This window comes from Melospiza georgiana, chromosome 9 (assembly GCF_028018845.1).
Source record: "Melospiza georgiana isolate bMelGeo1 chromosome 9, bMelGeo1.pri, whole genome shotgun sequence".
Classification (NCBI taxonomy): domain Eukaryota; kingdom Metazoa; phylum Chordata; class Aves; order Passeriformes; family Passerellidae; genus Melospiza; species Melospiza georgiana.
Genome location: NC_080438.1, coordinates 13,444,530 through 13,459,874, shown reverse-complemented (window position 1 = coordinate 13,459,874; position 15,345 = coordinate 13,444,530).

The window sequence follows — 15,345 nt, the reverse complement described above, 5'->3', positions numbered from 1 at the left end:
TTTGATGGCTTATCTTAATTATGCTCTCACCACAAAATTAAAATCTAATGAGACCTCAGTTTGGATAAGTTCAGTTAAATTGTCAAGGGTACAAGAAAGATCTGTAAAGTCTAATTAAAGAAAAAAAAAAAAAAGAATGCTATACACTGTACACTGAAAAACAGAAAGGATTTTGTTTCATCTCCAGTGACTGTAATTGATTTAGTCCCTGACTAAATTATACAATTTATACTCTCAATAATTCAGATGAGGACCTGATTCTGCAATCCCTGTTTATGTCAAACAGCACACACTCAGGTGAATAATAACATTGATTTTAATATTGTAACTGCACACAGGAAATAAGTAGGAAGCTTTGCAAGGTGAGAAAGTAGCTTATTATTTTGTGATACTTTGAACACACTACCATGCTTAAAAGTTTTTTGTTTGGGCTATCTACTCCATAAGTAGTTTACTTGACATGGTCAGGGAAGAGGCAGACAGTCAAACCCTGCTGACTGACAAACAGCCTGGGAAGTTGGAGCAAGCTTCCTGAAGCAAGCTAGAGACAGCACAGGTCTGTCCCTCTGCAGAAAGGACCCCTCAGGGCCCAGCTCGTGTTAAATTCTGCAGGAGCTGCATGCGGAAATTTATAAAGACCATTTGCATTGACATTCTCTTAGGCTGGATCAGATCTAACATGCTGTACTACACAATGTAAATTGCAAATATTGGTTTTCAGTATAAAAATGGACAAACTGTAGCTAATTAAATATTGCACTGCCTTTGGAAAAGCAAAGAGGATAAGAGGAGGCTGAGGGCTATCTGTACTCAGGCCAGTGACCAGAAACTGCAATAAGGAAAGCACTTCTAGCGCTGGGCCCTGCTTGGTGATTTCACTGCAGCCTCTGGTCTGTGTCTGGGCTCTCACTGCCGGTAGCCTGACTGGAAATTAATTCACCTTATGGAAATCTCCCTGCAGAGATTTTGTGGCAATGACTAGTGTGGATGATGACTATCTCGTCAGACTCCCAGTGCCTTAAGAATTATGACCAAAAACTGCATGACCCGGCTCAACAATGAAATATACTTGTATATTTTCTGTCTCCTAGGCAACCACACCTTTTTGTTTGTTTTGGATTTAAAATACAAACACACATATGAAAAGATTCAGGCAAAACCACACATTATTTCCTTCAGAAGGGCATGTGCTATCCCACGCCTGAGAGATTTTTTTGCCATGGCTTGTAACAAGCAAGCCCTACAAGGAAATTTGCATCACCTCATATCGGAGAGACTTGAGGGAATCTGGCGGCTGCGTTATGGAGGTCCCGTCCAATTCACGGATCTCTGCTCCGGGGTTCGGACTGCCTCCTCCTCCCCTCCTGCCAGGACCCCAGCGGTCGCAGGGCTGTTTTTAACACTTTTCTCCTTGCTGCTCAGCTCCTTTGCGGCCTTTCCCCTTTTTTAGGGCCCACGAGCATTCCCCGAGGGCTCGGCGGGCCCGGCTGCGGGCGCTGCGGGCCGGGCCGGCCTCCCCTCAGGGCGGCCGCCCTCAGCGGGGAGCCCCACAGACCCGCGGTGCGGACAGCAGAGCACAGACAGTACAGCACAGCACAGCACACAAAGCACAAAACAGAACAGCACAACATAGCCAGCACAGCACAGCACAGCACAGCACAGCACAGCCAGCACAGAATAGCACACACAGCACAGCACAGGCCAGCACAGCCAATACAGACAGTACAGTACATACAGCAAAGCAAAGCAAAGCGTGGCCAGCACAGACCAGCACAGCACCCTGGGCGCTTGCGGGCATCCAGCGGCCTGAAACGTGCACCGCTCAGGAATGACAAAACTTTTCTGGTTTTCCTCGATGATAAGTGCCGGGTTTCCCCACTCACAAAGGGCTTTTTTGGGGGAGGGGGAGGGGGAATTTTCTGAAATTTCCGTGATCCCTCACAGTTCAAGCAAGTTGAAATTGACTTCTCCATAGTGAAGTGAGTCATTGTAATCTTTCACTCACATTAGTAATTACATCCCACCCTGGCTATTTGAGCTGGTCAAAATTACTGAGAGAAACATACCAGCAGCTCAAAAGCACTTGCATGAAAGAAATGAATGGAATTTGAGAATTAAAACCACTCCCAGGTGACAGCTGCATAGCCTGTTAGCAACTAAAGTAGCACCAACATTTCCAATCTGGTTCTCCTAAAACAGAATTTTTACCCCAAGAGAAACTGTGAACTCTTGCTTTTTATCTTAATTCAGGATGAAAAAAAAATCTTAAAAGACAAAAAAATTACTTGAATGTTTTCCTGGAAGAAAAGACAAAAAAATTACTTGAATGTTTTCCTGGAAGAAATGTCCATTTTCCAATTTCCTACCTCTTTGGAGTATTCTCTCTCTGCAAAAGCACTTTTATCCCAGGAGGGAATATTTTAATGGAATATGTTTGATATGCATGTTCATCACCCAAAAGACACAAGCACACATCTTAGCTTCCCCAATGAGCAATGTAATTCTCCTCTCAGATCAGCCAAATGTATTTCAACAGGGCAGCAAACCAGCTGGACAGTCCTTACATCTACTTTTCCAGCTCACACTGCTGGAAAAATTCTCACCACTCACTTGAGAAAGTGCAGGCTAGCAGGACAATAAAGGATAAGTGAATATGCAAACAGGAGTCTAATCTATTTCTTATCTGTGTGCAAAAATTAAAAAGTAACAACTTGGAATTAATTGTTGAGGGTACTCAGTATACTAAGAGGGGAAAAAAAAGAGGCAGCCTTGGATCAAATATTCTTCTAGAAGTTGCTATATAGAGATAAAACCCTCCTTTTGCATAACTACTTTTTAATCTTACTAGATTTTTAGTATAATTAACACTTAAGGTCTATAAAGGGCCATTAAATACTCCAATTTTATATTTAGAAATTCACAGAATTTCTTCAAAATCAACAAGCATCCATTTTTTACTTGAAGCTATTAGAAATTCATCACCCTTCTCCTGATTCCTTTAAGTCATTTACAATTGTAACCTACAAAAAATTCACATGAAGCATTATAAACCCACAGCAATATAATCATGAGAGCAGCCTCTTTACTGCAGCAGGATTACAAATAGAAATGCTCCTCTTAACATGGCTGTGGAGTTACAGTCCAGCTTCTTAGTACTCAGGGTTAAAGAACTGGTTAAGAAGTTTTTGCCTGGGTTTTACAGGAGAAATCATGCTTTATAAATCATGTGTGGCATATCCTCTGAGAGCCAAGAGCTCTCAGGAAGCCCAGTTTCCTTTTCCTACCATCACCACATATACCATAATTATTGCTTTTATCTTCCCACCGGTACTGAAAGAAAGTCTCTTCTGCTGCTCTTTTACATTTTTCAGTAGATTTATACAAGTTACATTGCATGAAAGTCTGGACTTTCATTAAAGCAAAGTAATGAGATAACTTTTATATTTGCATTCAGTTACAAAAAACAGACCTATTTTTAGAAAGTAGTTTATATTGAATCACAGAATATGCTAAATTGGAAAGGTCCATCAAGTCCAACTCTTCTGCCCTGGGTTAATATCATTCCTTCATTCCTGTGAGTTCTTAAAGAGAAAAAAAAAATTATTTGTACTACAGTACAAAGTGATTATATCACCCTAAGAATGCCTGACTATGCTAATAAATACACGAAACAATAAAGTCACTTCCTGCCCCAAAGAGGTACACTTTAAGCCTACATGACAACAGATGGAGAAAACCCTGGAGTATTAATATTGCATGCACCAGAAGGGAATATTCTCACTGTGTGTGGATTAGACTGTGTGCTGCTGCTAGTTGTACTGAAAGTCCTTGGTCCAATACCACATCTTGCAGGACTGGAGGTGGAATAAAATTTTCTTTCAGTCTGCAGATTGAGTGTAGCCTCCCACACATTTCATTATCCTGCTGTCAAGGTTCATTCTCACTGGCATTGTCATTTTTATCTTGAAAATGTTTTCAGAATGCAAGAGGCTCAATGGAAAGAATCGCTGACACAAGTTTGGCATGCTTTTCTGTAAGCAGTAGAAGAAAACTCTGCCTGCATTGCAGGCATGATAATCAGCATATCCCAGGGGTAAGTACTTGTTTCCCTTATCTGAAAGCGTCACACAACATAACTGTACCAACAGTCATGACTTACTTTTGTATCAGTGCACCAGTGGTCAACAGCAGGGAAAAGGAGAACTTAGTAAAATATATAACGTTGCCTTTTAATATGCAATGTCTGGAGTATTTCTGCAGCAAACTACTGACCTGAAAGTCCAGACGGTTTTTAAGCTGTGCCCTTACAAGCAATTTTCCCTCTCACCAAGTCCCTTTAAAATCTGTAATGCTAGTCTCTACTGAGAACAGAGTTTGGCATACCTCAAATACACTGTAGAGTGTGTTTCATTTCTGAGAAGCTTTGTTTCTTCTTCTTATCTCCAGTACATTTGAACTTGCATAGAAAGACTAATCAAACCAAAAGAATACTCTGTCTTAGACTGTGTATGTGGACCAGATGTGCTTCTGTTGATGTTGCTGAGAGGTTTTTCCCTGTGGATTTGAACTGGAAACATGAAGAGGCCATATGGTAGTAAAGATAATTTACATAGCACCTTTTATCAACAAATATTACAAAGGACCTTGCATATCACCTACTGTACAGGAAGAATTTCACTCAGAACTGAAACACAAATATCTCTGGGGTAAAACCTGGACATACATAAGAGCACACAGTAATGCTATAAAACTATTTCTAATTAGTTGTGAAAAATAAAGTCACAGCAAACTGAAATTGTGAGAGGAGCACAGGTGGACAAGTTCTATTTACAAATCAGTTGCAATCTGCACAGTTTCACCCTCTATGTGAAGTAGTAATTTATGAGAAGTAGTTTATTCCTTTTGATAAGTGCAACTCTGATAAAATTATCTTCAAATAGAGACATTAAAAACAGAGCAGAATACTAAGTGGATAATTTCATTTCAGTTTTTGCAGATATTCACTGTACATATGCACAGTAGATGTGTATACCTCATCTTAATCTCAGTGTCCCAGTAGGTAATGTGGCCAAGAAAAGTTATACTAATTTTTGTATTCGTTATAGGTGGGAGTGTGGGAGGCTCTGAACATTTTCCAATACTGTCATGAATGTCACTACTGAAGCAAGAATAATCAAGAAAAACAATAGCTTCAAAGACAATATAATTTTCTTTCTATCCATGTTGGGGAAGATGAACAGTAGAAGATAGAAAATATGATAGATTGCAGTATGCATCAGGGTCATCAAAGAAAACAGTCATAATTTTGAAATGAAACTATGTAAAATTCCTTAGTAAGGTTTATTATTTGAAAATGTTACCCCCTTCCAACCTTACTTCCAGTTTGAACCTTGTTTCAGTCCCAAATCTGTCTAATGTGCTTTAGATATATTCATATTATATTTGTCTGCTGTAAGAGGGCAATTCTAAATGCTACTCAACAAATCAAATTAATATTAAGTAGACATACAATATAATTTATATTGTGTATTTATAGAGCTCCCAGAACAATTTACAACAAAATCATTCACTGCACCTAAAATGAAATCAGAAACATAGTTTTATGTAAAGAGACTTTTGGAAGAAGAATTTTCAAAGAATCCAGAAAGTTCATCTTCCAGGTCCTATCTTTTGATTTTCTAAGAACTTCTGCCAATCCACAGTAATCCAGGCCTGGTCACACAAAGTCCCAGCAGTCTTAATATCACATTTATCCTCATAACCCAGCCATAGTGGTCCTTCCTGTCCCGCACTGCAGTGTTTTGTAACCATGAGTGCAATGATTTTCAGTATAGCCATGGAACAACTGCAAAACCCCTACGTATTTAACTAGCTGCTAATTAGGAGTAAAGAGTTTTCTTGAAGCTGTTCAATCTCTTAAAATTGACTGTGCCAAGATCTGTTGTCCAGATATTCCTGTTCACTTCAAGGGAATAACTGCAGAGAGAAACTGTACTGCAGACACACCAGTACTTGAAAATTATAGGTTAGGAAAGACAGCAAAGATTTCATTATAAGAATTGCAGATCTCTGAGGGGGAGCAACACAGCCATGTGTGGAATTTCTGTGTGCTTACCCCTTACATGCAACCATTTAGCATTCCTCAAAAATGGGCACTAGCAGTATTACTCCACAATTATGATGCCCATTTTCATGGTCATGCTTTGTTCACCCTCCTGATGGCAGTCACCTCTGCTTTCAGTCAGAGGTGTGGAATAACATGAATACAGTACGCTCTTACCCCCAGGAGCAATTTTCCTTTTTTTATTTGTATAGTCATGTGCACTAAAAGGATGTGAAAAGGCTATCATTAAACTACCCTTAAATATGTTTAATGGCACCACATGCTGACTCAGAAATTCCTTTCTCCCAAGCCCATATAAAGCTGAGAGTCTAATTGCAAATGCTGTATTACTGTGTTGATAAATGTACCATATCATTAATTTCTTTTCAGAAAAATTTCATGCAGGCCTTTTATAATACAATGTTTTAAAGATCAAACTCAGTATATCCATTTAGAAGAGCAATCTCTGTTCTTAGCTGTAGTAAAGTAGTAATAATAACACTATAACTGTACTTTAGATCTTCAAAGCACTGTATGGGTATTAAGCAATTTGTCTCTCTTGGCAAGGATTTTAGTATGCATTGGACAGTAAGTAGCAGCAGGTACCTTGTTTCTTCTTTTTTTTTTTTTCTTCATTATTTTCTCCTTCCTGTTTTATTCCCCATAGGCTAGAAGTGTGTCACTTCTCCATTTATGGGAATTCTAGAAATTCCTTACTAGTGCTACTGAATGGTTTGAATTTGCTTTTACCAGCCAGAGCAATCCATCAGACTCCTATTATTTGTAAGATATCTCAGGAACAGAAATGAGAGTCAACTTTCTTTTTCTTTTTTTTTTTTTTTTCCTTTTTGTTTCCTAGCTCAAATTTTCTTATTTACTATCACAACTAATAAAACCAGAATAAGCAAGAATCTGTCTTTTGCAAGTGCTGGAGTAGAAACTCACAATGAGTGCAGTCCCAGGGATGTTATTTTCACAAATACAAGAATAAACATTATTATTCTTTGTGCTTTTCAAAGTAGCCCAGTGAAACAGGGCCTGACAATCCTCACTTTCCATAGGAGACTACCCTCCTTTCTAGATGGCAGAGGTAAGTGCAAGCAAAAGAGGCAGTTCTGCTCAGAACCAAGGGTCAAAGGTACAGAACTAAGATCTGTAGAGCCAGAGCTCGTCACAGCAGCAGTGAGAGTTTGCCATTCCAGAAATCAGTTGAACTTCAAATCTATTGCACTCCCATTCCACCCAGAAGCTGCTACAGTCTCCATTCCTCTTTGCAGCAACTCTTCTTTCTGTAAATGTTCAGCATTGTAAAGTACTCACGTCCTTGAAAATTCTAATTAAATCCCAAGGAGACGGAGGAGTCTGCAGATGTAACAAGCATTAATTCATTTTTCTCTGTTGTCAAAAAAAGCAGTCAATGTTTAAGTGCATTACATCCATTTATCTTCTGGTTATCCAGGAAACTATTTCTATAAGCTTGTGTTGCAAACATTTTCAATAAACATTTTCAATAAACATTAAAATAAAATCGCTTGAGCAGTTTGGCTTGTGGAAATTCTCCCAAAATTGAGAATTACCCACAAACAGAGGTGCAATCTCACTTCTAAATTGTATCAACATGGGTGTGAGTCATATTCACAACAGCTGTGAATGTGCTGTGACTTCATGTTGCTTCACTGTCTTCACTTCCTGTCTCCTAACACTGTGTCCTGGAAGTGCTCTGCCACATGCTGGCTTCCCCAGAGCTGCATGGATATTTCTGAGGAAGTAATTCTGAAGAGCTAAAAACCCAGCTCCCTTCTTCCATGACCAGTAGATCTGGAGAAACCAGTCCCTGCCCAGTGATCAACTTGACCTTTGCCAATACCACTAAACAGTGCTCCAGGAATTAGCAGGCTGATATTTTGCCATAGAGACAGCACTTTCCTGTCACACAACAAAAGAAGACATTAGCTTCTTAGATGGCCAAGTCAATCATCTTTGATTCAGATGTTTTTTAAGCTTTTTTATTGAAAAAAATAATATGCACATGGTTTATGTTTCCTATTATATCTAGAGATATATTCTGAATTCTCCTTTTGAGGCTTCAGTAGCTATAGAAAAACTTCTGATGACAAGAAATTAAGAAAGTGAAGGGTAGGACTTGCTAGAAGAATTTATGCAGCTAAGGACAGAATACAAGACTTCAGGGTCTGAAAGGGTGAAGTAGAACTGTTTATCTGTCATGCACATAGAAAAGATTTCTGAGCTGATTTATTGCTTAGCTTTTGAAAGATCAACACAGTCACATGGGAAAAAATCACTGTTTTCTTTTCTTCTTTCCAGAACTATAAACCTGTATTTCAAAAGCTATTGTTGAAGTGGAGGATTAGATGAAAAGGTTGATCCCTGACTCAGTTTTCAAGGGCAGGTCTCATGCTACTTAACCCAGGAATTTCCCCAGTTTTCTGTTGCATTCTATGCTGCCATCATCTGGCTCTTTTCATAAAATCTGACATTTTATAAATCTCAGTTATCTCCAGGCCTGAATTTCTCTTTGGGTAAGAATCTTCAATGCTTTTCATGATGATCTCTCAGAGTATGAATTTACTTTTTCTCAAGCAGCAAGCATCTCTCTGCATCTCCCCTTGCCAGAAAATTTACCCAGACTCTGGGCTGGGCATGCAGCTCCCTTTGCCTGAGTACTCAGGATGGAGGGAGGATATTAATTTATGTGGCTGTTCATACTCCAGAATACCATTCTGATTCTAAATCTCTTCAATCACCTAGCAGAGATTTCTTGATAACTAGCCAGTTACTTCTAGCCTGCCAGCCACCAGCATCTTGACTATGCTTTCCTAACTAAGGGAATGCAGACATTTGGTCATGGAAAACACCTCTCCTCCCACAGCAAAGGGTGTTACCAACTCTCCCAGTGGTTTACTTAAATATAAACAGGTTGTTTACTCACTCCAAGGCAAATCTTATCTTCTGCCCGATGGGGCAATGATAAAAAGTAACAGAAGCTTTCCAACGGGCTTAGATGGATCCACACTGCTTCCAAGATATCCCAACCTTCGCCTCCTTCTCATATGTCTGGCAGCCAGAGTGGAAGATTCAGAAACATTAATCTGGCTTAACTCTGGATTTCTGATGGCAGGTAAAACTCTGAGGCAACTGTGAAAGCATTGGCACTAATACAGACACAGAGAAGAACAATATATACATTAAACTTTGCTTCATCTTTAGATTGCAGCATACCCCGCTGGGTTCTGAGGAAAGGCTTCTCCTGGAGCATTTCCAATGCTTGGCTTTTTGTCTACTCTGATCTTCACAGAGCTCTCTGTCTCTGTGCATGCCAGGAAAAGCCTGCCTAGCCAAACATGCTCAGCTGCTTTGTCTTCCTGCTGAAGGGTTCACCGAACCTGTTCTGTAGGTAACCAGGACAGGAGAGCCAGGCTGCCTCTCTGCTGCCCAGCCACACCCCAGCTCCAGGAACAAAACAGAAGGAGGCTGCAAAGAACATTTCTGTCTTACATGGAACAGCAAACAAGCAAGCACTGCACATCCCTCTATCACAGCACACATCAATCAAGGCAAGCAGTTCTTGACAGGACACTAATCAATCACCACAGGGAGACAGCAGCATGGGGAGACATTCCAATATGTTTTCCTTCATTCTTTTTCCTGAAACAGGAGAGGGAAGTTAAATAAGGCTCTGCTGGAGCTTGTGATGCACATTTTTCAGGTATGGTAATTACTGCCTACAAAGGAGACTTTGAGGCCTATAAATTAGAATGAACAAGTCTTGGGGCAAACCAGAAAAAAAAAAGGGCATATTTACATAGGGACTCTAAGGAGAGGGGAACCTAAAAAGAGAAAAGATGGGAAACTTGGCCCTAGAAACAACAAATATTTCTGCTTCATTTTAATTTTCACATCCAAGTCCTGAGAAAATCTACAGAATGAAAACCAACAATAATAGACATTTCTTTAATGAACAAAATAGAAACATGCATAATATTTGGATTTGCAGAAGTGACCACTTATTTTGCCTGAGGACCAACTTCAAATGACAATGTGCTGAAGCTTACAGGTTCTGTATTTGCTATTTATTTTTGCAATGACCGAACAGAAGTGGGACAAAGTAGCTGGACAGCTGCATAAAACCTCCATTCTGAATTCAAATCTGAATTGGACCTCAACCAATACACACAGGTCTTGAGCACCACTACCTGCCTCCCTTAAAAATCTTCACTGCTCTAAATAATGGATTATTTTCTCCTTATACATCCTGGCTGAACTGGACTGAAACTTTCAGACCCAGTTGGGAACTGGGAGAAGTGGAACTGCACTCCCAAGGTTTAAAAGAAGTATCAATTCTAATAAAGCAGCACAGAAAGTAAATATGATCCTCTAAAAGTACTCATGTCAGAACAGTTAAATATTAGAGGCTTGAGGAAACACCTTTTACACAGTTGCTGGTAGAAGAAGTGCAGACAAGCCGTATATTGGACCTATATAACATTGTATTTATTTCTTACACCACCAGTTTTCATAGCCTTGACCTGTGAAACAGTAGAATAAGAAGAAAATAACGAAGCAAACCACATAGAAATATGTGCCCAAAGTTCCTCACTCAGGGATTACACAAAACAAAGAATGTTTCATTTCAACTTTCAAGCAGGCTCTCCATGTTTCTGAAGAGTGCTGATGCCCTGTGATATCTGAGCAAGACAGAATTAGGACTGTACACACTGCATTCCTCCTTGCTTTATTAATAAAACAATAATGAACCCAGTGGTGCAGAAGCAACAGAACATGCTGCTATGAAGGAGACCTCAAAGCCCACTCAGCTGCTTCACTGGTGTGTATTAAAATTAATGAGTTTCTGCTGCAGAAGGAAAGAGATGTCCTTACAGGGGAATGAGATCTATGATCTTTATATTGTAGCACAACCACTGAGAAGCACAGAAATCTGCACAGCTCAGTCTCAAATAACAAATATCTTTTTACAGAGGAAGGCAAGGACAGGCTGAATACACTTGCTGTACATATTGAAAGAGGGGATAGGAGAGTTTTTCATTTGCATCTTAAGCACTTTCCCACTAGTAAAAACTGGATCAAGGCTCTCTCCCTCCCCCACCCTCATTTTTATAGCTAAGTGAGAAAAATATTGGCAATATTGAATGCCAGCCAGCGGCTGAGGCTGCTAACTCAGCCATTATCACCACAGTATTTAATAGCTGTCAGTTAAAGAGCCCTGATATTTGTACATGGGAACATATACCTGGAGGTCAGCACACCTCATTAATATTTCTGTTTATTTCATCCTTCACAGTACTTTTGAGCTTTTAATGCTTTCCAGTTAACAAAGCAAAATTTTGAAGCAACTATTAGGTTGATAAATAATACCATTTTAAAAATGTTGTTTCATTAAGACAGCTCAGTTTTATCCCAAATTCTTCAAGGCTTCATTCGACTGCAAAGAGGAGTTACTAACACACTGCTACAATAGCATCTCTGTGAAATTTATTTCCTGCTTAGGAGCTCCAATGAGAAACAAAAGTAGCCATCATATTTCATATCTGAAGCATGTCAAGTATTTTGTGAGCTCAGTTCAAGTCACTTGCTTGGACTGAAGTTGTAACTGGAGAGTACTTTAATCAGAGATTATCCTAATTCTATAGAATAATTACCTAAAATCTTAAAGAGGATCATTTTCTTATCACTTCCTTTTGTTAGGTATTTCTAGAGGATAATTGACCTCAGATATATTAATGAGTGCTAGCTTCAAATATAGTTTAAAACAAGTGCTGAATCATGATAAAATTCAGAAAACCAGGATCAACTCAAAACTTCTCTGAACTGTACTCTGAGGCATCAGGTACTCCCATTAAATGAGGATAATTGATCTCAATCTATTCAGAATTGAATTTTAGTACACTTTCTAATCTTTAGTTCATTGCAATCTGGGGAAAACTGCTACAGAGCAGGAAAAAAAGAGGAGGGGAGAAGGTGGGAGGGGGACGCAGATAACACACAGGATGGACAGGCCCAAACAAACAAACACAAAATACCCACACCAAAACCAGGCTTGAGGAAGCATCAACAATTAAATTTCCTAATGTGTGGCTATGATTTATACCTAAAATCTTTACATCGCTTTGTAGAGCTTGGTGTTTTCCACAGCATAACCTACATCTCAGTCTGCAAACTTCTTCTGTTCTAATTTAGTCAGCCTATTAACAGTATCATATAAAGGCAGCATTTTTTAAATCTCATTAAAATCCAGAAATTTGCTACACTGCCATGCCATTAGGTCCCTGTTAGTCCAGAAACATTCCATTGGGGCTGCATTAGTTCATTACTGAAATAGACTTTTCTTTTAGTCTCGCTAGAGTCAAGCTTTACCAAAAGCATACTACATCTAGAAACTTGTAGTATGTTTCCAAAGTTCAGCCTCTATCATTACTTTTTTGGAGAAGGGTTTTGGAAAGACAAGAAAGAATATGGAAGGGAAAATCTGTCCCAGAAGACTCCAGAACCAGTCATTTATATGACATAAAGAGAGGATGATCTATTTTGTCCCTTGCAAATCTCCCTTTGTGTCTCTTTCCCCTACTGTTGTAGATGGGGCAAACCTGAAGCTGAGCCCCAGAAAGTACCTGGGGAATGCTCTGATTCTGGGCATAATTTGAATCCAACCATAGCTGATTCCAGCTTGTCCAGTTTAAGCAGAGCAGAACCTCAGCACTGAGCAATCTGACACATGTACAGTAAAATCTCACACCAGACTCTGGCAAAGCATTGATTTCCTTCCTTCTTCCCCGCTAACATGGAGAAGTGCAACTGGGTGTGTGGCCCCACAAAAGAGTGATTATTGAGAGACATTTCCACAAGGCCAAAGAATCAGAGACCACCTCTGCTAAAAGGAGCCACCAGCAGCCAGAGGACATGTCCACATCAGCAAGGACTGGGGGTCACTGGAAACAGAGCTGGGCAATGAGAGGGAGCTGATGACCTGACATGCTACCATGAATATTTCATTAGAGTTTATCTCAAAAAAGAGAAATCTGGTCTCACCAGGGACTGAATTCATCCAGTGAGCATTGAAAATGCTCTTGGAAAACATTGTCCTTTCAGTTTAATCTGGAAGAGATCCAATAAAGCATCCCAAGACTACTCCATGGTGTGAATCAAAGCACATTTACCAGGGACAAGCAGATTAGCTTCAGAAGCACATTCCTGATCTGAACTAGACTACTAATCTAGATGCATTGTAAATTCTTCTGCATGAGATCCTAACAGCACAATATACAGAGGGGAAAAATTATTTTGTACTATGCTCAGACATGCATCAGTGGAAGTGGAATCAGGATGCATCTTCCAAAGTAAAGTGATGCTATGCAAAAGCCAAACAGATAAGCAGGCAATTTTTAAAAAATCAAAGATAATGGAAGGAAGCAATTTAAGGTAATTTTACTCCCTTTAAGAGTAAAAATTGCTTTTACGTTTCAATCAAATGAGAGCATCTATGCAACATAAGGCACAGAGCTAAGCACCAAGCAGTGTCTCCTCTAGTGTCTCGGATGTTTCTCCAGTGGTATTCAGGTGACAGAAGAGAAATCAGGATTTTTTTATAGGCTTAAGACCTTTGACACTCTCGGCTTTTTTTTTTTTTTTTTTCTTTGTAATCTAGTCACACAAAATTAAAGATATTTTGATATGCTTCAATGGAAATAAACTTCTTTTTATTCAGACAGAAATTAAATATAGCAACAAAACTCCAAAACAATCTATTCTCAGCACCCTGTGAGGGGCTAGAAAACAATAGCAAATGTGTATATTTATCTGGAAATGTTTACAATACACTTATGAATTTCTTTCTTAATTAAGGAATTTCAGAGTTACTAATGTCAATGGTGGTCTGGTGCCAAATGAAACACAATTTTTATCCCCTGCAGTTGCTCAGTTCTTAGGCAATATCTGCAAATCTGTAGAGACTTCAAGTCAAGCTGTGAACTTGAGTTTCAATATCTCAACGTTTTTACCCAATTTTAAGGAAATCTAAATACGTTCAGCTCTTGACTGATTTAGGTGGCACTACATGAGAACTACATAGAAAAGCTGAAACTTCACACACTTTTCTTCTGCCTCTCAGACCTGGCCAGTAGAACAAAAAATAATGAAGCATAAATCATTAGCTGCCCTGAATGCTTCAGTTGTTTTCTCTTCTGGTTAAACTGAACAATAGTGAAAAAGATGATACCATAACAGAGGAATAAAAGGTGCTCTTTTGCTTTGCAGCGGTTTTGGGTTAAAATTCAACAGTAGCAAGAGTCAAGAGAAAGTAATCAAGAAATTATCATGGCATCTATAACACTGTGCAGCAGTTCTGGGAACAAAAATCACCTCTTCACACAAACAAAATTCCTGTAGTCCAGCAAATAATATTAATTTTAAGCTACAGACATTACCATATCAAGACAAAGGGCTCAGTATAACATAAAGCCAAAGTGGTCAGTGCTTCTTAATGTAGATGTGTACATAGATTTGATTGTAGAGCACTGACTGCAAGATCCTGCTTTATGCACCACATAGATGCAGATAATGCTTTCATAAATAAGATTTTAAGAAATTAACTTATGGGAGCAAATTTTCTTACCAAAGTCTGGCAGGTCCATCTCCGCTCCAGTCTTTTTTCAGTATTTGTGTAAGTTCATTACCTTCTCATCCTGGTTTTAATATCATCGAGGCATTTTTTACCAAAAAATTGACCAAACCATTCACAGTAGATCAAAATTAAACTTTTGTAGTACTTGAACATGGCACACAGTTAGTCTTTATTTAAAATACACATGCATAAAAATTATATCATTATATCATTCTATAAATTCTCAGTCCTTTTAAAATATGCTGATAGGCTTGTAGCAAAAACAAACAAACAAAAAAAAAAGGCAAAAAACCCCAAAAAACAACAACAACAAAAAAACCCCAATCAATTCCACGTGTGTATTTTTAGAGATCATCTAAAAAACAATTCTAGAGAGAACTACTCACAAATGAGATGCAGCGGCCGCCAGAGGGAGAGCTGGCCGCGCCAGAGCCCAGGGAGCTCGGCAGCGGCTGCAGCATCACTGCCCGCACCGCGCACAGACAGACAGACAGACACACACACTGCTGACAGCCGGGCGATCCCCCATGCACAGAACTCCTTCTAAAGGAAATGTCTGTACAATCTCAGCATTTGGGTTCCTGTG